The 22,124-nt window shown below is 41.9% G+C and overlaps 1 protein-coding gene and 1 long non-coding RNA gene across 3 annotated transcripts in view; both read right to left on the bottom strand.

Annotated features, from left to right (window-relative positions):
* LOC120997233 (cytochrome P450 2K6-like) overlaps positions 1 to 22,124 on the bottom strand; it is a 265,867-nt gene that overhangs the window by 209,434 nt on the left and 34,309 nt on the right. The window lies entirely within an intron of this gene.
* On the bottom strand, positions 9,304 to 21,254 carry LOC120997234. The gene is made up of 3 exons (XR_005778130.1): positions 21,117 to 21,254; positions 11,610 to 11,612; positions 9,304 to 9,317 (listed from the first exon to the last, which is right to left on the bottom strand). It is a non-coding gene; the product is annotated as an uncharacterized LOC120997234 (long non-coding RNA).

Here is a 22,124-nt window from a genome sequence, read left to right as displayed (position 1 = left end):
AACTTGTAGCTCAGACCGTTTCCCTGATATGCTTGGGGGTGATGTGACAGACTGATGGGCTTGGTTTTCAGGTGCCACCTGTGCGCTTTCCGCAGAAGACTGGGTGGAAGACCATGTGGTGAACGTGCTGGAAGCACTGTCGGCCACCCAATCGATTAATGCCTGTACCTGCTCAGGCCTTACCATCCTAAGAGCGGCATTGTGCCCCACGAGATATTGCGGTACATTCTGCCGGCTAGTTGAGGGAGTTCGTTCCCTACTGTGTGCGCCTGGGGCCGAACGGCCACGTCCTCTACCAGCAACAGAGGCTCCACGGACACCACCACGACCGCGTCCTCGTCCCTTAATAGTATTTTTCTTCATTGTTGCGATTCAACTCGCACCACAATGAAATATATTATTTTTTCTTATAAGCAAAATCCCCTCACTGGAATACTTTCAGTCTTTTGACTGTATGGATTACAGATGGAATGACTGTTATATGTGAGTACCGCTTTCTTTGACAGATTCTAGTATGGGTACATATATGTTTTCCCAACCCCAGCACATTAGTTTGCTAATTCCAGATGTATGAAACGCAGGCCTAACTGTATCTAGTATATTGAACGCCAGATAAACTAACTTGGCCTTTTTTAAATAAAAAAAATTCCCTCACTGGAATACTTTCAGTCTTTTGACTGTATGGATTACAGATGGAATGACTGTTATATGTGAGTACCGCTTTCTTTGACAGATTCTAGTATGGGTACATATATGTTTTCCCAACCCCAGCAAATTAGTTTGCTAATTCCAGATGTATGAAACGCAGGCCTAACTGTATCTAGTATATTGAACGCCAGATAAACTAACTTGGCCTTTTTTAAATAAAAAAAATTCCCTCACTGGAATACTTTCAGTCTTTTGACTGTATGGATTACAGATGGAATGACTGTTATATGTGAGTACCGCTTTCTTTGACAGATTCTAGTATGGGTACATATATGTTTTCCCAACCCCAGCAAATTAGTTTGCTAATTCCAGATGTATGAAACGCAGGCCTAACTGTATCTAGTATATTGAACGCCAGATAAACTAACTTGGCCTTTTTTAAATAAAAAAAATTCCCTCACTGGAATACTTTCAGTCTTTTGACTGTATGGATTACAGATGGAATGACTGTTATATGTGAGTACCGCTTTCTTTGACAGATTCTAGTATGGGTACATATATGTTTTCCCAACCCCAGCACATTAGTTTGCTAATTCCAGATGTATGAAACGCAGGCCTAACTGTATCTAGTATATTGAACGCCAGATAAACTAACTTGGCCTTTTTTAAATAAAAAAAAAATTCCCTCACTGGAATACTTTCAGTCTTTTGACTGTATGGATTACAGATGGAATGACTGTTATATGTGAGTACCGCTTTCTTTGACAGATTCTAGTATGGGTACATATATGTTTTCCCAACCCCAGCAAATTAGTTTGCTAATTCCAGATGTATGAAACGCAGGCCTAACTGTATCTAGTATATTGAACGCCAGATAAACTAACTTGGCCTTTTTTAAATAAAAAAAATTCCCTCACTGGAATACTTTCAGTCTTTTGACTGTATGGATTACAGATGGAATGACTGTTATATGTGAGTACCGCTTTCTTTGACAGATTCTAGTATGGGTACATATATGTTTTCCCAACCCCAGCACATTAGTTTGCTAATTCCAGATGTATGAAACGCAGGCCTAACTGTATCTAGTATATTGAACGCCAGATAAACTAACTTGGCCTTTTTTAAATAAAAAAAATTCCCTCACTGGAATACTTTCACTCTTTTGACTGTATGGATTACAGATGGAATGACTGTTATATGTGAGTACCGCTTTCTTTGACAGATTCTAGTATGGGTACATATATGTTTTCCCAACCCCAGCACATTAGTTTGCTAATTCCAGATGTATGAAACGCAGGCCTAACTGTATCTAGTATATTGAACGCCAGATAAACTAACTTGGCCTTTTTTAAATAAAAAAAAAATTCCCTCACTGGAATACTTTATGGCTTTTCACTGTATGGATTACAGGTGGACTGGTATTAGTAGGGGTGACACAAGCACACCCAAGTCCCTGATGTAGGATTTCTATGGCACAGACCACTATTACAAGTGATTAATGGACGTTGGGAGAGATTGTGCTGCAGCACTAGTCCCAAGATGGCCGCCGCCTATTAGCCCAGTAACATGTGCCACAAAATGGTCTGCACAACCTTTAAAAAAAATAGCCTTGGACTGTGCTGCTAAATCGCTATTGGTCTGAATCCCAGGTGTAGATGTCTGACTTGTTTGGAGCTTTGGAATGCACACTGTGGCAGCTTCTGCTGCAGCACTACAAGTCGCAAAATGGCGGCCGGCGGTCAGCCCAGGTACATGTGGATGGAAAAATCACTCTGGCCACTCTAAAAATAGCCAATCCCTATCAAAAAAGCAGCTCAGCTGCAGTTGTTCAGATGAATCACAGGTGGAGGAGAGAAATTTGCTTCCAGTTATTCAATTATCCCTGCCTATTCTCGCCCTAGCATCAGCTGCGTCTATCCCTGTTCTATTCACATCGGGAGTGAGCACGTCCCGACGTGCGCACAAGCTTCTAAAGAGGCTGAGTCACATGCTGCACTTGGCCAATCACAGCCTTGCCAATAGTAGGCATGGCTGCGATGGCATCTTAGGGCAAGTAGTATGATGCATGTTGATTGGCTGCTTTGCAGCCTTTCAAAATGCGCCAAAATACATGCCGAACGACGAACCCGAACCCGAACTTTTACGAAAAAGTTCGGGTTCGGGTCCGTGTCACGAACACCCCAAAATTCGGTACGGACCCGAACTATGCTCGAACTGTTCGCTCAACACTACTTTAGAGGTGTTAATTTTCTCGCGATCTGTCTATAGCAGAGTTAACACAAACTATTGGTATCGTTTTAACAGCTGAGGCAAATATTATGCAGTATCTATCCATATTTTTATAGCATCTCTTTTCAGGAAACAAAATTATTATGATTGACTGTATCACCGCCAACACCTATTGCATATGCTAATGGTAAGATAAATGGCTTAATATTAATTTTATATCAAATGATAAGCTTTACATATCACTTTATAAGTCCTTATTAAATTATAAGCTTTTATTAACACTTTATATCCCATTTATAAAAAAAAATATATTTTGAACCAAAAGGTGTGCTTTGGTGGGTTTTGAACTAATGGTGGTCTGTGGTTAAAACTGTTATTGGGGGATCTGTGGATGACGCACTGTTATGGGGGGATCTGTGGATGACACTGTCATGGGGGGATCTGTGGATGACACACTGTTATGGGGTATCTGTGGATGACACTGTTAGGCCTCTTTCACACTACCGTTTTTTTCTTCCGTTTTGCGGTCCGTTTTTTGCGGTCCGTATACGGTCCGTATACGGAACCATTCATTTCAATGGGTCCGCAAAAAAACGGAATGTGTTCCGTATGCATTCCGTTTCCGTATTTCCGTTTTTCCGTTCCGTGGAAAGATAGAACATGTCCTATGTTTGTCCGCAAATCACGGTCCGTGGCTCCATTAAAGTCAATGGGTCCGCAAAAAAACGGAACACATACGGAAGTGCATCCGTATGTCTTCCGTATCCGTTCCGTTTTTTGCGGAACCATCTATTGAAAATGTTATGCCCAGCCCAATTTTTTCTATGAAATTACTGTATACTGTATATGCCATACAGAAAAACGGAACGGAAAAACGGAACCAAAACGGAAACACAACGGAAACAAAAAACGGAAAAACGGATCTGTGAAAAACGGAACGCAAAACACTGAAATGGACATACTGTAGTGTGAAAGAGGCCTTATGGGGTATCTGTGGAGGACACTGTTATGGGGTATCTGTGGATGACACTGTTATGGGGTATCTGTGGATGACACTGTTATGGGGGATCTGTGGATGACACTGTTATGGGGGATCTGTGGATGACACTGTTATGGGGGATCTGTAGATGATACACAGTTATGAGATCTGTGGAGGACACTGTTATGGAGGATTTGTGGATGACACTGTTATGGGGATCTGTGGATGATACACTGCTATGGGGGATGTGTGGATGACACACATATAGCATCTTATGTAATGGGGGTCACTATTCACACAGGGACAATATACTGTGACACATATGATACTGTGACCAGCATAAGATCATCTTATGCTGGTCACAGTATCATATGTATCACAGTATATTGTCCCTGTGTGAATAGTGACCCCCATTACACCACCGGGCACCAGCTCACAGCAGCCTTTATATGAAAAATCTTTTTATGTAATGCTCCAGCAATGGCTCTGCTTTCTTCTGTAACAGTACTCACTATCAAAGCAGCGGTCTGGCCGGCAGCGTAAGGTAACTCACTCAGTCAGTCATGCTCCTGCCAGCTTCATTAATTAAGTGGGAGGAGCATGACCGAGTAAGTGATGTCATGCGCCGCTACCCCCCCCCCCCCCCCACCAGTATTAGTATCATTGGTGGCAGTTCCGATTGGTGCCCCAGCAGTGTAATTGCAGGGCTCTGATCTGTTACCATGGCAGCCAGGACGCTACTGCTGCTGTGTGTACTATGCACTATTATAGTGAATAGGGCAAGGTTTTTAGCTCCTAAGGGGGCTAATAGTAAATAAAAAGTAAAAAAAAAAAAAAAATACTAAGTTTAAGTGGCTTCCTTTCCCAATTTTACATATAATATTTACAAACAATAAAAAATAAACATATTACATATTGCTATGCCTGAAAAAGTGTGAACTATTAAAATATGAAAAAATATATTTTTTTATTATTTTCCTCCTCTAAAACCTGGGGTGCATCTTATCATCGGGTGCCTCTTATAAAGCGAAAAATACGGTGTATATATATATATATATATATAAAAGCATAAATACCCTTGATTCTGGGTGCATTAACATTTTCTGTGAAAATGGGGAAACATGAAAGTATTTGCTTGCAGGTGGCTGCTTTTGAGTTGCACCTGCACTTCTGATAGGAGACACAGTCAGTCACAGGTCCTGTCTCCTTTCTCCATGTCTGTTAGCTGCCCTGCTTGGGAATCCTAACCTTTTGCTTCACTCTCCCCGGCAATAAGCTTGATTGATTGATTTCTGACTGGCCTTAATTGATTTTTCACTGTCCCTGACTCTAATAGTTTTCCTGGCAGACACCGTCACGCACAACCACCTTCTTTCACAGCCCAGCAAAGAATGGCGTTCTGCTAGTGCACCGCCCTACCTGCTGCAGGATGGACTGGCTCACCCAGACTGTCTGTCAGCCTGGGAGCCAATCAGGGCAAGCCCTCCCTCCAACTTCCTCTCAGGGTCATGTGAGATCTCTCCTTCCTCCTCCCTAAGAGCCTTTTTACCGCCACGTGCACTAAAATAGCACTACGTGCCATTTTAGTGGATTTGTCCGAAACAAACCTGGAAAGATTTGGGTTTGTCTGCTGTCCAAAAAACAGCAAAGTTCGCACCAAACTCGGTTTGTTTCTCTTTCTTGGGAGATTTCTCTTTGCATATTCATTTCCCATGGAGCATTGACAATAAGTACCCATACCATAGAGCAGCAGGGGTGCACAAATTTTTTTGGTCTGGGGGCCGCATTGTCACATCACTCTATTTCAAGGGGCCACAAAAAACAAAAAAAGGTAAATCAGTGCTCGTCATTCCTCCCTCATTCAGTTCTATTGATAATCGGTAGCACATTCTTGATTATATAGAGAGATGTGCTCATGATTATCGTACATCTTTCACCCTGACTAAATATGCAAATCAGCCGACAAACGAGTGATTCCTTGTTTATCAGCTGATCAGCGGCACAGTTATAAAGGATAGTGTTGATCGCGAATATTTTAATCGCAAATTTTTATCGCGAATATTGCCACTTCGAGAATTTGCGAATATCTAGATTATAGTGCTATACAGTGCTGCCCATAATTATTTATACCCCTAGCAAATTTTGACTTAGTTACTTTTATTCAACCAGCAAGTAATTTTTTGACGGGAAATGACAGGTGTCTCCCAAAAGATAATAAGACGATGTACAAGAGGCATTATTGTGGAAAAAAAAAAATTCTCAGCTTTTATTTACATTTGAACAAAAAGTGTCCAGTCCAAAATTATTCATACCCTTCTCAATAATCAATAGAAAAGCCTTTATTGGCTATTACAGCAATGAAATGCTTCCTATAATTGCAGACCAGCTTTTTGCATGTCTCCACAGGTATTTTTGCCCATTCATCTTTAACAATAAGCTCCAAATCTTTCAGGTTGGAGGGTCTTCTTGCCATCACCCTGATCTTTAGCTCCCTCCACAGATTCTCAATTGGATTCAAGACTGTACTCTGGCTGGGCCACTCCAAAACGTTAATGTTGTTGTCTGCTAACCATTTCTTCACCACTTTTGCTGTGTGTTTTGGGTCATTGTCATGCTGAAATGTCCACTGGTGCCCAAGGCCAAGTTTCTCTGCAGACTGCCTGATGTTGTCGTTAAGAATCCTCATGTATTGCTCTTTTTACATGGTGCCGTTTACTGTGATTAGCTTCCCTGGTCCATTGGCTGAAAAACACCCCCAAAGCATTAAGTTCCCACCACCATGTTTGACAGGCTTCTCCTTTTTTACGCCAAATGAAGGAAACCTCATTGTGACCAAACAATAAAATTTTAGTTTCATCTGACCATAACACAGAAGACCAGAAGTCTTCTTCTTTGTCCAGATGAGCTTTTGCAAAGGCCAAGCGAGCTTTTGTGTGCCTTATCTGGAGAAGTGGCATCCTCCTTGGTCTGCATCCGTGGAACCCAGCAGTATGCAGTTTCCGTTGAATTGCCTGCCTTGAGACATTGCCACCAGCAGAGCCCAGATTCACCAGGATGGCCTTGGTGGTGATCCTTGGATTCTTTTTCACCTCTCTAACTATCCTCCTGGCCAGCACAGGTGTCACTTTTGGCTTCCGACCACGTTCTACAGTGAGGAACATCTTGTATTTTTTGCTCAAATGTACAGTACAGACCAAAAGTTTGGACACACCTTCTCATTCAAAGAGTTTTCTTTATTTTCATGACTATGAAGGCATCAAAACTATGAATTAACACATGTGGAATTATATACATAACGAACAAGTGTGAAACAACTGAAAATATGTCATATTCTAGGTTCTTCAAAGTAGCCACCTTTTGCTTTGATTACTGCTTTGCACACTTTTGGCATTCTCTTGATGAGCTTCAAGAGGTAGTCCCCTGAAATGGTCTTCCAACAGTCTTGAAGGATTTCCCAGAGATGCTTAGCACTTGTTGGCCCTTTTGCCTTCACTCTGCGGTCCAGCTCACCCCAAACCATCTCGATTGGGTTCCGGTCCGGTGACTGTGGAGGCCAGGTCATCTGGCGCAGCACCCCATCACTCTCCTTCATGGTCAAATAGCCCTTACTTTCAAAGTTTTCCCAATTTTTGGGCTGACTGACTGACCTTCATTTCTTAAAGTAATGATAGCCACTCGTTTTTCTTTACTTAGCTGCTTTTTTCTTGCCATAATACAAATTCTAACAGTCTATTCAGTAGGACTATCAGCTGTGTATCCACCTGACTTCTCCTCAATGCAACTGATGGTCCCAACTCTATTTATAAGGCAAGAAATCCCACTTATTAAACCTGACAGGGCACACCTGTGAAGTGAAAACCATTTCAGGGGACTACCTCTTGAAGCTCATCAAGAGAATGCCAAGGGTGTGCAAAGCAGTAATCAAAGCAAAACGTGGCTACTTTGAAGAACCTAGAATATGACATATTTTCAGTTGTTTCACACTTGTTTGTTATGTATATAATTCCACATGTGTTAATTCATAGTTTTGATGCCTTCAGTGTGAATCTACAATTTTCATAGTCATGAAAATAAAGAAAACTCTTTGAATGAGAAGGTGTGTCCAAACTTTTGGTCTGTACTGTAAATAAATGCCGAGAAATGTTTTTTTTCCACAATAATGCCTCTTGTACATCGTCTTATTATCTTTTGGGAGACTCCTATGTCATTTCCCGTCAAAAAATTACTTGCTGGTTGAATAAAAGTAACTTTAAGTCAAAATTTGCCAGGGGTATGAATAATTATGGGCAGCACTGTATCTTCGTTATCGCGAATATTCTAGATTTGTTTTCATCAGTACACATGATCCCTCACTGCTTCTTGCTTGTGGGCCAATGAGAAGGCTGCAATATCTTTGACTTTAGGAGTAGTGTTGATCGTGAATGTTTATCATGAATTTTCCGATTGCCGATTTTCGCAATCAAGAAAATAATGACTGGAGATAACGAATTCTCAGATTTGCGAATATATGACAAATATTCGCAAAATATCGCAATTCGAATATTGCTTCTGCCGCTCATCACTGAAAAAGGACAGATATCAGGAATGGTTCTATGAAGACTTGTTCCCAGTAATTGTCCTGAATATACAGTGTAATAGGAACGTAGATATTTCCCAATAAAAAAAAGGATTTTTTAACATGTTCCTGCAGCATGGCACTGAAACAGAAGGTTCGTACTCTACTGCTCCCTGCTGCTCCCACTGTCTCCATCTTCCAGTTTGGCGCTGTTTACATCTGGCTAGCTATAGGTATAGTCACTTGCACTGCTCCAGCCAATGACTGGCTTCAGCTGTGATGTGGCCACAAGCAGCGTTTCACCGCTGAAACTGGAGAGGTGCTCCAGGATAGGCAGATGGATACAGCGAGGTCAGCATGGAGCAGGAAATTATTAATCTTTGGTTTCAGGGACCATGCTGCAGAAACTTGTCAAAAAATCCTTTAAAGGGGTTCTCCGGGAATTAAGAAAATTAAAATAATTAAATATTACTTTATAATAAATTTATTCCCAAATATCTTTCATTATTTATAATGGCTCATGTTGTCTAGGGAGCAATCATTATGGAAAACAAAATGGCTGCCGTCTTGTTAGTCCACACAAAATCTGTCCTAATCACACAGCAGGACAAGTTACTTCACATCACTAAGCTAAAGAGCTGCCTCAACATCCTATCTGCTCTACCTACCAGGGGTTATGATTCTGAATAGTGATGGACGAACATCGGCCGGGACGGTTCGCAAACGCGATCAAATGTTCGCGAATCACAAGTTCGTGGCGGGTCCCATTCACTTTAATGGCAGGCTGTCACTCAGGGATCCGTAGCTTCTTCTCCTCAGCTGTTTCTTGTCCAGCACTTCTAACCTCTTTATATTCCCCTATCTCACTTCTCTGGTTGCCAGATATAGAGCTTCCTGCCTGGACTTCTATTCTGACCCTCTGGAGCTGTGTAGCTGTGTTCCCTGGTTGTTGTTCCAGAACGTTACCCTCCAGATCCCTGTTGGGCCTCGGTGGTCTGCTGTTGTCGCCCACCTGGGATTATATGTTTGTCTGTATTGTCTGTCCTCTCCTTGGTGTTTTCCTCTTAGTGTCAGTGGTGCGGACTAGTGATCCCACCGCCCTATTCACTACGTAGGGCTCATCCTAGGGAAAGCCAGGGTTTAGGCACGTGATCGGCGTACGGGTGAGGAACCCGTCTAGGGACGTCAGGGCAGTCAGGTGCCAGCCGCAAGGTGAGTCAGGGGTCACCACCTTTTCCTCTCCCATGGACAGGGCCTTCCCATTTCCCTCCCTTTGCGTGACGCCGGTCATTACACAAGCGAACCTGAAAAACCTTTAGCTCATATTTGCAGCCACTAAATACTTAGTAGAAGTGTACAAATAGTCCCACAACATGGACAGTGACATATTAGAGGGGGTTCAATGACAAAAATTCCAACAAAAAATATGTATCTTAATCAGGGGACATTTTTATGCGTCTTAAAGGGAAACTCTCTGAAATGTGCCCTGTTGGAGCCTAGAATTTTTTTTATTTTAGGCCACAGGAGTATGGGCCTTAAAAATTAGGCATTCACCATATAAAAGTTTAGTATATAAAATGAGAATGTTCGGACTGGGAGAAAACGTCTGTATGTGGGTAAGTAACTGGCTCAATGATAGAAAACAGAGGGTGGTTATTAACAGTACACACTCAGATTGGGTCACTGTCACTAGTGGAGTACCTCAGGGGTCAGTACTGGGCCCTATTCTCTTCAATATATTTATTAATGATCTTGTAGAAGGCTTGCACAGTAAAGTATCAATTTTCACAGATGACACTAAACTGTGTAAAGTAATTAACACTGAAGACGACAGTATACTACTACAGAGGGATCTGGATAGATTGGAGGCTTGGGCAGATGAGTGGCAGATGAGGTTTAACACTGACAAATGTAAGGTTATGCACATGGGAAGGAATAATGCAAGTCACCCGTACATACTAAATGGTAAAACACTCGGTAACACTGACATGGAAAAGGATCTAGGAATTTTAATAAACAGCAAACTAAGCTGCAAAAACCAGTGTCAGGCAGCTGGTGCCAAGGCCAATAAGATAATGGGTTGCATCAGAAGGGGCATAGATGCCCGTGATAAGAACATATTCCTACTACTTTACAAATCATTAGTCAGACCACACATGGAGTACTGTGTACAGTTCTGGGCTCCTGTAAACAAGGCAGACATAGCAGAGCTGGAGAGGGTTCAGAGGAGGACAACTAAAGTAATAACTGGAATGGGGCATCTACAATACCCTAAAAGATTATCAACATTAGAGTTATTCACTTTAGAAAAAAATGACTGAGGGGAGATCTAATTACTATGTATAAATATATCAGGGGTCAGTACAGAGATCTCGCCCATCATCTATTTATCCTCAGGACTGTGACTGTGACGAGGGGACATCGTCTGCGTTTGGAGGAAAGAAGGTTTGTACACAAACATAGAAAAGGATTCTTTACGGTAAGAGCAGTAAGACTATGGAACTCTCTGCCTGAGGAGATGGTGATGGTGAGTACAATAAAGGAATTCAAGAGGGGCCTGGACGTATTTCTGGAGTGTAATAATATTACAGGCTATAGCTACTAGAGAGGGGTCGTTGATCCAGGGAGATATTCTGATTGGAGTCGGGAAGGAATTTTTTATTCCCCTAAAGTGGGGAAAATTGGCTTCTACCTCACAAGGTTTTTTTGCCTTCCTCTGGATCAACTTGCAGGATAACAGGCCGAACTGGATGGACAAATGTCTTTTTTCGGCCTTATGTACTATGTTACTATGTTACCTGCCATAAAAGAAATTGTGATTATCTGGCTAGGTACATTATGCTGTCACTGAATAACAATTTTACTGTAGCCCACTTTTTATTTAACTTTTTTGGGGGGCAGCTGGTATATCACACCATTAGAAATTATTTGTTCCAATGTCGTTTGTCACTATCTGTAGCTTAGGTAACGCAGCTAAACCGCAAACAAAGGCTGCACTACCTAAATGCACTATATAGAAAGTATTAATATTGGTATATAACACCCCTGCTTCAATCAGTGTTTTCTGGGGGCAACTGGTACAGTATATCACACCAGTAGAAATTATTTGTTCCAATATCGTTTGGCACTCTGTGTAGCTGCGGTATCGCAGCAGAACCGCACACAACTGCTGCACAATACAAATGCACTATAATATACTTTCTATGTTAGAAAGTATATTATAAGTATATTACACCCCTTAGTAAGTCACATCGATCGATAGCACACCTATACCAGTCCTTAAAAGGACTTTTGTGGCCCTATTAGCTAGCGATTTGTGTACCTAACAGTCTGTCTCTGCTCCACACAGCAACCTCTCTCTACACTGGCAAAAGACTGAATGTAAAATGGCGCCCAGATCAGGTTTATTTATAAGGTAGGGGGTATGTCCATGTGCTGAAACATCTCAATTGGCTGTCCTGTAACACCTGATGGATGTGTCATGGGTCAAAGTTCTTCACAGTGTAAAATAGTATGGCGCTGGCGGACATCTCCATATGTTCGCCCGTTCGGCGAACCGCAAACGAGCAGAGTTTGCCGCAAAACGACCACCGGGCGAACCGCAAGGCCATCTCTATTTAAATTTTTAATTTTTTATAACATTAACAAGGTACATCAATGTGTGCTTCTACACCTTGCAAAGGTGTGTAGCAAAATTTTATATATATTATTACATATGGTATACATCAGATACAGCAATAAAAGTTAAAGACACAGAAATACAAGTTTGACATTCTCATTATCACAAGTTTACAGTTACTATAACCTCAATGTTTAGCCACAAGTGATATAATATCAATAACATCAATAGTGGGGTGCACCAGATGAGGGTAATATAGAGAGGTTGACAAGTGGTTTATAAGTAATTTATTTTCTTTCCAAAGTGGACCCATATCATTAGGAATTTCCAATCTAACAGAATGTAGAGCTGTACTTTATGCATAGCTCGGGTGTCTAAATTTTTGCCATAGGTGCCAGTGGCATTGAAATTTTGGATGATTCCTAGCTTCCCATGAGGAAAGTTCTTCAAAGCGAAAGATTTGATCCACTTTCAGTTTCCATTGCTCTATAGAGGGAGGGATAGATGACAGCCAACATTTTGGGATTAATAGTCGAGCTGCCATCAGAAGCTGTTTGAAGAGGAAAGGCATTGGGAGGTCTGCCTTGTCCAAATCCAAATCAAGGTTAAGTAGGGCTTTACTTGCTGACATTTGAATTTTAGTCTTGCATATTGAGTTGCTAATTTGGAATATTTCTTCCCACCAAATCTTAATAATTGGGCAATCCTACCAAATGTGGAAAAAAGTTCCTCTACTATTACCGCACCTCCAGCATGTGTCGGAAGCTGTAGCCGAGTATAGCAAGGTGATATCAGGGGTTTTGTACCACCTGGTTAGGATCTTGTATCCATTTTCCTGTATGCGTACACATCTGGATGAGCGGTGTGGAGAAGACAATACATCTAATATTATGGAGCTTGAGATCTCCTGTCCCAAATCCCTTTCCCAGTGGCGAACAAACGCTGGTTTAGTGGAAGTCGCTGGAATGTTTAGCCTTTTGAAGAGTTGTGAGATTAGTTTCTTTGGGGGGATAGGGCTGGAGATTAAATCCTCAGACCAAAGTAAAGGACGATAAATGTCACTCACTGTTACGTGTTGAGAGATGAATGCATGTATATAAGATGTGGAGGAGATATGTCTGCGATCAGTATCTAAGATCGCTTGAAACTCCTTGAATTGGACTAAGGAACCATTGGAATCAAAAAATGATAGAATTGGATGCGTTGAGTCCCTCGAGTCCCTTGGGGTACAATCTATTACTTCAGGCAGTGCTGTTACCAGTATATCCCTAATGGAAAGAAGAGGAGAGGGGAAGGGTATTGAGCAGTGAGAAGATTGAAACCATTTCCACACATTCATAGTGGCTTGAATGATAGGATACGGTGAGGAGGGTAAATTACATGTGCTTTTGTTGCCTAATAGTAGGGATCTAAATGGTTTGTTTACTAATTCCTGCTCCATTGCTATCCAGGGTTTTGTGCTATTAGGTCTAAGCCATTCTATTATTCTAGACAAAAGGACTGCCTTCCCATATAACTCTGGGTCTTGTAGGGCTATACCTCCGAAACTTTTAGGACGAGACAAGAGTTCGTAAGACAATCTTGGTTTTTTTCCTCTCCATATAAATGAGCGAAATAATTTCTTTAAGGAGTTATAGTAGGCTTTGGGAACTGGGATGGGCAGAACCTGCTGTAAATATGTAAGGCGGGGGAGTATTAAAGACATTAGTAGATTCTTTCGTCCAAACTAAGAGATGGTTGGGATATCTAATTTATCTATGCTAGAGGAGATTTCTTTTAATAATGTGGTATAGTTTAGTGTAAACAGATCTTTGGTGTTTGAGCTAATTTTAATCCCTAGATATGTTATATAAGGGGAGGACCAATTGAAAGGGGAATCTCTTTTTAAGCTGTTTTGGGTCGATTGGGGGATCCCCACACATACTACTAAAGATTTTTGCTTGTTGATTTTAAAGTTGGAGAAAGAGCTGTAGCAATCTAGGTGTTTTTGAATGATATGTAATGAGTCTTTAGGGTTAGATGTCATGATCATGATATCGTCCGAGAATGCGCCTATTTTATGGTCTTTGCCTCCCAGGAACACTCCTCGAATATTTTTGTCCGCTCTCAGTTTCAGGAGGAGTGGCTCCAAAGCCAGAACAAATAGCATAGGGGATAGGGGGCAGCCTTGCCTAGTGCCATTTTGGATAGTGAAGGGGTCACATAGGTCGCCATTGATCAAGACAGATGCTGAGGCTTGAGCATACATTGCGAAGGTAGCTTGTACAAAGGGATCAGGTAGGCCAAACCGGTGAAGGACATGTCTCAGAAAAAGCCAATTTATTCTATCAAATGCTTTTTCTGCGTCTGTGCTTAGCAGTAGGAGAGGTCTGGAGCGGTTAGCAGAAAAATGTACAATGTTCAGTACTCTAGCCGTATTGTCTCTTCCCTCTCTGCCCCTGATAAAGCCCACCTGATCCCCATGTACTATTGAAGGAAGGAAAACCAACAATCGATTAGCCAATAATTTTGCAAGCAGCTTAAGATCTATATTGAGGAGGGAAATGGGTCTGTAGTTGGCACATTGCTTTGGGTCTTTTCCCTCTTTAGGAATCAAAGTGATATGGGCTTGTGTCACGTCCCTAGATAATTTTTTCCCTTGTAAAGATAAGTTACAAACCTCAAGTAGGTGAGGGAATAAGCATTGTTGGTATGTTCTATAGTATTGTACTGGTAGGCCGTCAGGGCCTGGGCTTTTGCCAGAAGGCGTTTGTTTTAAAGCAGTTTTGAGTTCTCTAAGAGTGAATGGGGATGCCAGCATCTGCCTCTGATCTTCAGGGATAGTCGGGATTGATAATGAGTCTAGGAAGGAGGAGAGGATGGATGCCTCAGGGGATAGTGTTTGGGGCAGATTATAGCTTCATAAAACTCTCTAAATTGAGCACCTATTTCTTTGGAGGAATATAGGGGAGAACCTTGAGAGGATGATATTTGGTGGATGTAGTTTGCTGCTCTTCTTTTTCTTATCCTACTCATCATAAATTTAGATGTTTTGTCTCCGTGAGCAAAAAACTTATGTTGCGAATTTAGAAAAAGCTTAGCTGTGGATTGCTGCAACATGGATTTCAATTCGGCTCTGTAACCAGACAGTTCCTGGAGTTGTAGTGCGGAAAATGAGCGTTTATGTAAAGATTCCAGGGATTGTATTTTCTGGCAAATAAGGTCTAGTTTTTTGGTTCTCTCTTTTTTTGGTGAGCTCCCATGCTTATGAAGTGTCCCCTAACAAAGGGTTTGTGGGCATCCCATAAGGATAGGGCAGAGATGTCAGGGCTTTTGTTTAAGGTGAAATATTCCTCAAGGAGTTCAGCAATCTTATTTCTAGTGCACTGGTTTCCCAATAGGGATTTGTTTAGGCGCCATTTAAATTTATATTGTTTGGGGATCGGGGCAGAAAGTGATAGGGAAATAGGGGCATGGTCAGAAAGGTGTATAGAACCTATTTGAGGGTTACGACAGCATTGAAGGTGCTCTTTGGATACAAATAAGTAGTCCAGGCGTTGATATGAGCCATGGACGTTTGAGTAAAAAGTGTAATCTGCTGTAGTAGGATGTAGCGTACGCCAGACGTCTATAAGATGAAGGTTCCAAAACCCCTCTCTAATGTATCGCAAAGTTTTAAGGGATAGGGCCGATTTTAAAGTTGAGGAATCCAATTGAGGGTTTAAGGTTGCATTAAGATCTCCTCCTACTATGGTCAGGCCTTCAGCGAAGGAATTAATGATAGGAAAAACCCTTAGAAAACCAACTGTGGTGACCAGTATTTGGTGCGTAAAGGTTGATGATAGTATAGATCTGAGGGCCAATGTTGCCCTTAACTAAAATGTAGCGACCTTCAGGGTCCTGCATATGTGACTTATATTGGAAAGGGACTCTCCCCTGAAACCCAATACTCACCCCCCCTGATGCAGATGAATTGCCGCCACAGTGATACCACTGTGAATAGTGGCCGTACGAGAGATTGGGGTACTGGTTAAATTTGAAGTGCGTCTCCTGGAGGAGAAGGACAGTGGCTCCCAGTTTGCGTAACAATGAGAAAACCTGACTCCGTTTTGAAGGAGAATTAAAGCCTTTGACATTGTAGGACGCAAAGGATAGGTCAGCCATTGTGTTTAGTGTGTAGTGTATTACCTTGCTGAATGTCCCTCCTCCCCCAGGAGAGCGCGACTCCATAGAGAATACCAGGTGAGAGCTGGGTGAGCAGGGTGAAGTCCAGAGGGAGCTTTTGTTTCTGAAGAGACTTTAAAGGGCTTCTGTCAGCCCACTAAACCGTTTTTTTTTTTTTGCTTAATAATAACCCCTACACTGCGATTTATCCATACATAAGTAAAATAAGAATTTTGGTTCAGTAGAATTTGCTAAAACCCTATTTTTATAATATGTAAATTACCTTGCTACCAGCAAGTAGGGCGGCTACTTGCTGGTAGCAGCCGCATCCTCCGATGGTAATGACGCCCCCTCTGCTTGTTGATTGACAGGGCCAGCGGACGGGATCTTTCACCGCTGGCCCTGCCTGTTTTCATTCAATATCTGGCGCCTGCGCCGCGGCCGTACCTATCTTCAATCGGCGCAGGCGCACTGAGAGGCGGCGACTCACTCGGCCGCTTCATCCTCAATGCGCCTGCGCCGGGTGTAGATGTGACATCATAGGCGCAGGCGCATTGAGGATGAAGCGGCCGAGTGAGTGGCCGCCTCTCAGTGCGCCTCAGGTTATTATTAAGCAAAAAAAAAAAAAGTACATGTAGCTTCATAACAGAGAAAACAAAACAACAATTAACAGAATAAAAAATGGAAAGAAAAACTATCTGTGAGATAGACCTTAAAGGACGGGTCATCACAGAATGGAGTAGGGGGGAAAAGGTAAAATAACCCATTTGTGATCCCCAATGCACCGTATACAGCCTCGTAAGTGAGGTTCCCAGACAAGCACATGAGAAATGACCATGAATGGCCTCTTGTTAGACATGTACATTATAAATGAATATGAGAGGTTGCATGGTGGGAGAAGGAAGGAAGCAAGCAGTATAGGGTTAAGAATATGAGAACAAATGAGTCTCGTATAAGAAGAATAGGTATGTGAGAATTCAGACAGGCATGTTAATTAACATATAGTAAGGAATTAAGAAGTCACGGTGTAGGGTCTTTATGGGGTGAACTGTATGTTTCTTCTTTTGGACTTCTGCGATTTTGGAGTGCGAGGATGTTCAAAGGGGGGGAGCACGGGCAGCTCCGGTAATTCTAGGATGTCTTGATATAATTCCCAGTTCTCAATGTCCATGTGTGGAATCTGAAGATGGTCAAAAATTCCAGCTAGATCAGTGAACGCTGAGATTGTGAGACGACGACCTTCATGTGTGAAGGTAAGTCCAAATACAAAATCTTATTGGACCGAAGCCAATCAGTTAGGGGCTTCAGGGCTCGTCGTTTTCTTAAAGTTAAAGGAGCAAGGTCCTGGAAAATCGTAATAGGCGATCCCTCACACGATAATGTATCCTGGTTTCTGGCCATCTCCAGCACCGCAGTTTTGACCTGAAAATTTAGAAAGCGGCATATAACATCCCTGGGTGGTTCGGATGGTTTCGGTTTAGGCCTCAGCGCTCTGTGAGCGCGTTCGATAATAATATCCATCTGATGCTCCGGGCCTAGTAGGGATTTACATATCTCCATGACAGAAGCTGGTATATCTGCGGCGAGGACTGATTCGAGTATCCCCCTGAAACGGAGATTGTTCCTCCGTCCACGATTTTCCTGGTCCTCCATAGCGCTGTGGAGGTCATTCAGGTGAGTATGGCATTTTTGTAAGGAGGATGCTGTGGCTGTTTGATGGGCCAGAATCATGGCTTGGTGAGATTCTAAGGATACCACTCTGTCTCCGACATGTAGTATGTCTTAGCGAATGGCCGTTAATTCTGTCAGGACAGGCTCCATCGCTTTGCTAAGCGTCTGCTTCAAAAATCTACGTGTAATCGGGAGTGCCGCTCTGTTGTGAGGGTCTTCGGCATCCGACTCTCCTTCAGAGAGATCTGTTACGCCTCACTGACCTTAAGCGAGGGAGTCGGTGCCATCTTGGGTTCCCGGACCGCGACTGTGGCGGCTGCTTTTCTTATAAATTTGTCCATATCTCTGCTCGAATTTGCAGTTCTGTTGGAGCTGGACGAGTCTCCATACTTTGCTTGGCCTATCTTGACCATCTCTCTGGCTGTCGGCTGAAGTATGCTGGTGCTTTATAGGATCTGTAACGGAGAGCTCCTGACTAAGCTGCCATCTCGGTCTTGCGCTAACTCCGCCCCCCGCAAGGCCATCTCTAATTCTGAATACAGATGATAAGATCTTCAGCTGAATCTCTCTAGGAATCGAGTTAATGAGGAGACATGAAGTACAGACAGGAGAGACAGGACAGACTGTGGGCTGTGGTAATGGAGACTGCATATAATAGCTGCTGCTCGTTATCCACACCCTCCCCTCTGTACTTTTTGTCTCCTCATGAACTTCATTCTTACAGAATTTAAGCTAAAGATCAGCTGTATACTGACAAACAGAGTTGAGAGGAGGATGAGGCAGCTCTTTAGCTCAGTGTTGTGAAGTAACTTGTTATGCTGTGTGATGAGGACAGGTTTTGTCTGTACTAATAGGACGGCGGCCGTTTTACTTATGCTAATTATTGCTCCCCAGACAAAATGAGACATTATAACTAATGAAATATATTTGGGAATAAATTTATAATAAATTAATATTTAAGTACACTATTTTCATTTTCTTAATTCCCGGAGAACCCATTTAAGTGGCGACATTACCTTCCTGGCTCCTATTCACAAATGAGTCCTTTCCCTCACTGCAGAGGATGGTGCTCATTGGTTATTATCACCTCTTGCCCCAGTTATAGAGTCCCTGCAATAACCAGTAAGCACTTTCCCTGAGGGATCATGCACATGACCATTGTTTTGGTCTGCATCCAATCCGCATTCTTTGCTCAGATGCAGACCCATTCACTTCAATGGTGCCGCAAAAGATGCAGACAGCACTCATGTTACTCCGTTCCACAAAATGCATAACACACATGGCTGGTATCTGTGTTTTGCGGACCAAAAAACACGGTACGGACGTGTGAATGAGGTCTTACTAGCCGGGAAAGCACTTATCAGTTAACCCTTTAATGACCAGGCCTGAAACGGCCTTAATGACCAGTCACTTTTTATTATTTTGATCACGTGGTTCAAACACTTGTAACTTTTTTATGTGTTGGATCGTTTTATTATTCAATATGTATAGTTTCACATGAATGGGTTGATAATTGTAATGGTTTTGGTTGGTGTGGGCATTTTTTCTTTTTTGTATTCTATTATTTTATAATTTTTTTATATATATATTTCTGATACAAAAAGACCTTGGGGGGGCACTGACTTTTTTATTTTTTTTATTTATTTTGTATTTATTTATTCTTTATAATCACTTTATTATTTATTTTTAAAATATGTTTTTGCCACATCATATGTCCACCAAGAGGTCATAAAAAGACAGTTGAGGGACAGTGAACAATTTTATTTTGAACTTTTTCCTTTTTATTGTTTTCTTTTGCGTGTATTTTATTTATTTATTTGGTATTTTTTTTTGTAACATTTTCTGGGGGATACTGTCTTTTTTTTTGCGCCTTTTTTTGCGCCTTTTTTTCCCCTTTTATTTGTATTTTTTATTGTTTTAAATTTTTTAAAAACTTTTTATATATGTTTGCCACATAATTTGTCCCCAAAAGGTCCATAAAAGACCTATAGGGACACAGATTTTATTTATTTTTGCACTGTTTCCACTGTAACTAGAGCATCCAAAAGAGCCCCAGTTACAGGAGAAACCAGGCTACTCCACAGGGCAGAGCTGATCAGGCTATGCACTTCTCATCCCCTGACACCTGGTGATCACGCGATCGCCGAGTCTAAACTGCTCAGCGCGCCGCTCAACTATCTGTGGAGAAGGCAGAAGTCCTGATAAACCTCTTCTCGTCGGCTGCCCCACTTTCACTGACAGCCGAGGAACCGACCTGCTCCTCTTAAAGTGTAGGAGCTGTAATATGGCAATTGTGCGGCGCTCCGGGCAGAAATACAGCTGATCGCACGATCAGCTGTATTTATGACGCAAACCATGGTTCTGGGGGCCGCATCTGGTTCACGAGCCATGGGTTGTGCACCTCTGCCATAGAGTATGTCCAGCAAGTATCCATACAGAACTGGTCCCTAGAAAGAGATTCAACTCTGTGCCTAAGCAGCTTTCAAGGCATGACACTGAGCCAGCCAGAGTCCTACTCTGTACTAATGAGGAGCAAGCAACCCGAAACAGCTGTCTACGTATGGACATCTGGCCTGGCTATATTCCCTTGTCAAATACCATGAATTGTTGGAAAGTTGGATTTTTGGCTCATAGGGAGCCACTTCCAAAAGGTGGTGCTGGCGAGATGCTTCTTTTTCTTGGAAGATACCTCTTTGTATATGACTAGAACTATAGTAGTTATGTATATGTATGTTGATGCTGCTTGTAATTTGGATCCATGCCTATGAAACAATAGGAACACTGGAGAACAAAGTAAAAAAATTTCATTAGGACCCATAAGAAAGAATTTTGCAGGTTTGGAGATCTCAAGCACTCGGTTCAATGCTACTGTTTGTCTCTGAGGACTTATAAAACCCAAAGAAAAAAAAAAAATCATGGTGATACAAAGACGGGGTGCTGTGAGTTTTGGTACTGTGATTTTAAGAAAATATTGTTTTTTGTTTTTTTCCCCCATTTCTTTTATTGTGTATAAACCTATATGAACATTTATCATTTATGCAGATGATTATTTGGGATTCATGCAATGTGTCTAAGGACCACTAAAGCATAGGGAAAAAGTATTTTCATGGGGATATAGAAGCTTGGGAGTTGCATGTTTTGGGTGAACACATTGAACACATAAAGCAGTGCTTTAGTGGATACCCAAAGAAAAAAACACTTTTATCTATTATTGAGATATCATATGGCCAATATTTTAGCAAAAAATAAATAAAAAATCATGCAGTTTTTACCTTGAATTTTTGGATATTTCATCATCAGGAGAATGCCCCAGCGCAGTGTGGTGGACGTTGTCTCCATTCCTGCTGCAAATAAGCTTCTGACAACTTGTGTTAGATTCTTAGTGTGGAAATACGAGTGGGGGTTTCCTGCTTCCTAAAAAAATCAATCGGTATACAACGCAAGTAATCAGCACTCTGATACAATATACTGTATTCTTAAAGGTGTCATGGAAATAATCCCTATCCATGTGCACTTTTAGGGATTATGGACATCTTAGATGAAAAACCTTCACTTAGGACACTACCCAATATATCCTGGACTTGACATACTATGTCATAGGTAGGGATGAGCGGACCAATGGATGATCAGGTTCGCAAGGTTCGGCTGAGCTTCAGGTCAAAGTTCAGGTTCTGGGCCTGAACCCCATTTAAGTCAATGGGGACCCGAACTTTGGTGCACTAATATGGTGGTAAAATAGTCAGAGTAAGGGCTAGAGGGCTGCAAAATGAAGCAAAATGGGGGTATGAGCAGGACAATTGGCCTGCAAACAAATGTTTATAGGGAAATGACATAAAATAATATAGAATATGTGAGATGGTGAAACAGCTCTCCTTGTCTGAACACTGTTTGTGTGATTAAATTAAATGTTCTGGACTGACATTCTGCTGTTTGGCCACAAGATGCTGCTGTTTCCTAAACACAGCTACAGACTGCGCATATATGTCCATATTCATGAGAGAGGTTGGGGAGAAGAGATGGAGAGAGCAGTCATCTTAAAGGGAGGTGAAACTAAGGGGCTGTGTGAGCAGAGAATCTGACGGCATCCAGATTTGAGAGCATCCCTCAGTGACCAGAGCTTCAGCTAAGTCAGGGTTTCTCAACTCCGGTCCTCGGGACCCACCTACCGATCAGGATTTGAGAAAATCCCACAGAATGAATACCTGTGGTAAGTCCGGATGTATGAACACTAATTATATCACCTGCTCAATACTGAGGAAATCCTGAAAACATGACTGGTA

This window comes from Bufo bufo, chromosome 4 (genome assembly GCF_905171765.1).
Source record: "Bufo bufo chromosome 4, aBufBuf1.1, whole genome shotgun sequence".
NCBI lineage: Eukaryota > Metazoa > Chordata > Amphibia > Anura > Bufonidae > Bufo > Bufo bufo.
This window is presented reverse-complemented; position numbering and strand designations above follow the sequence as displayed.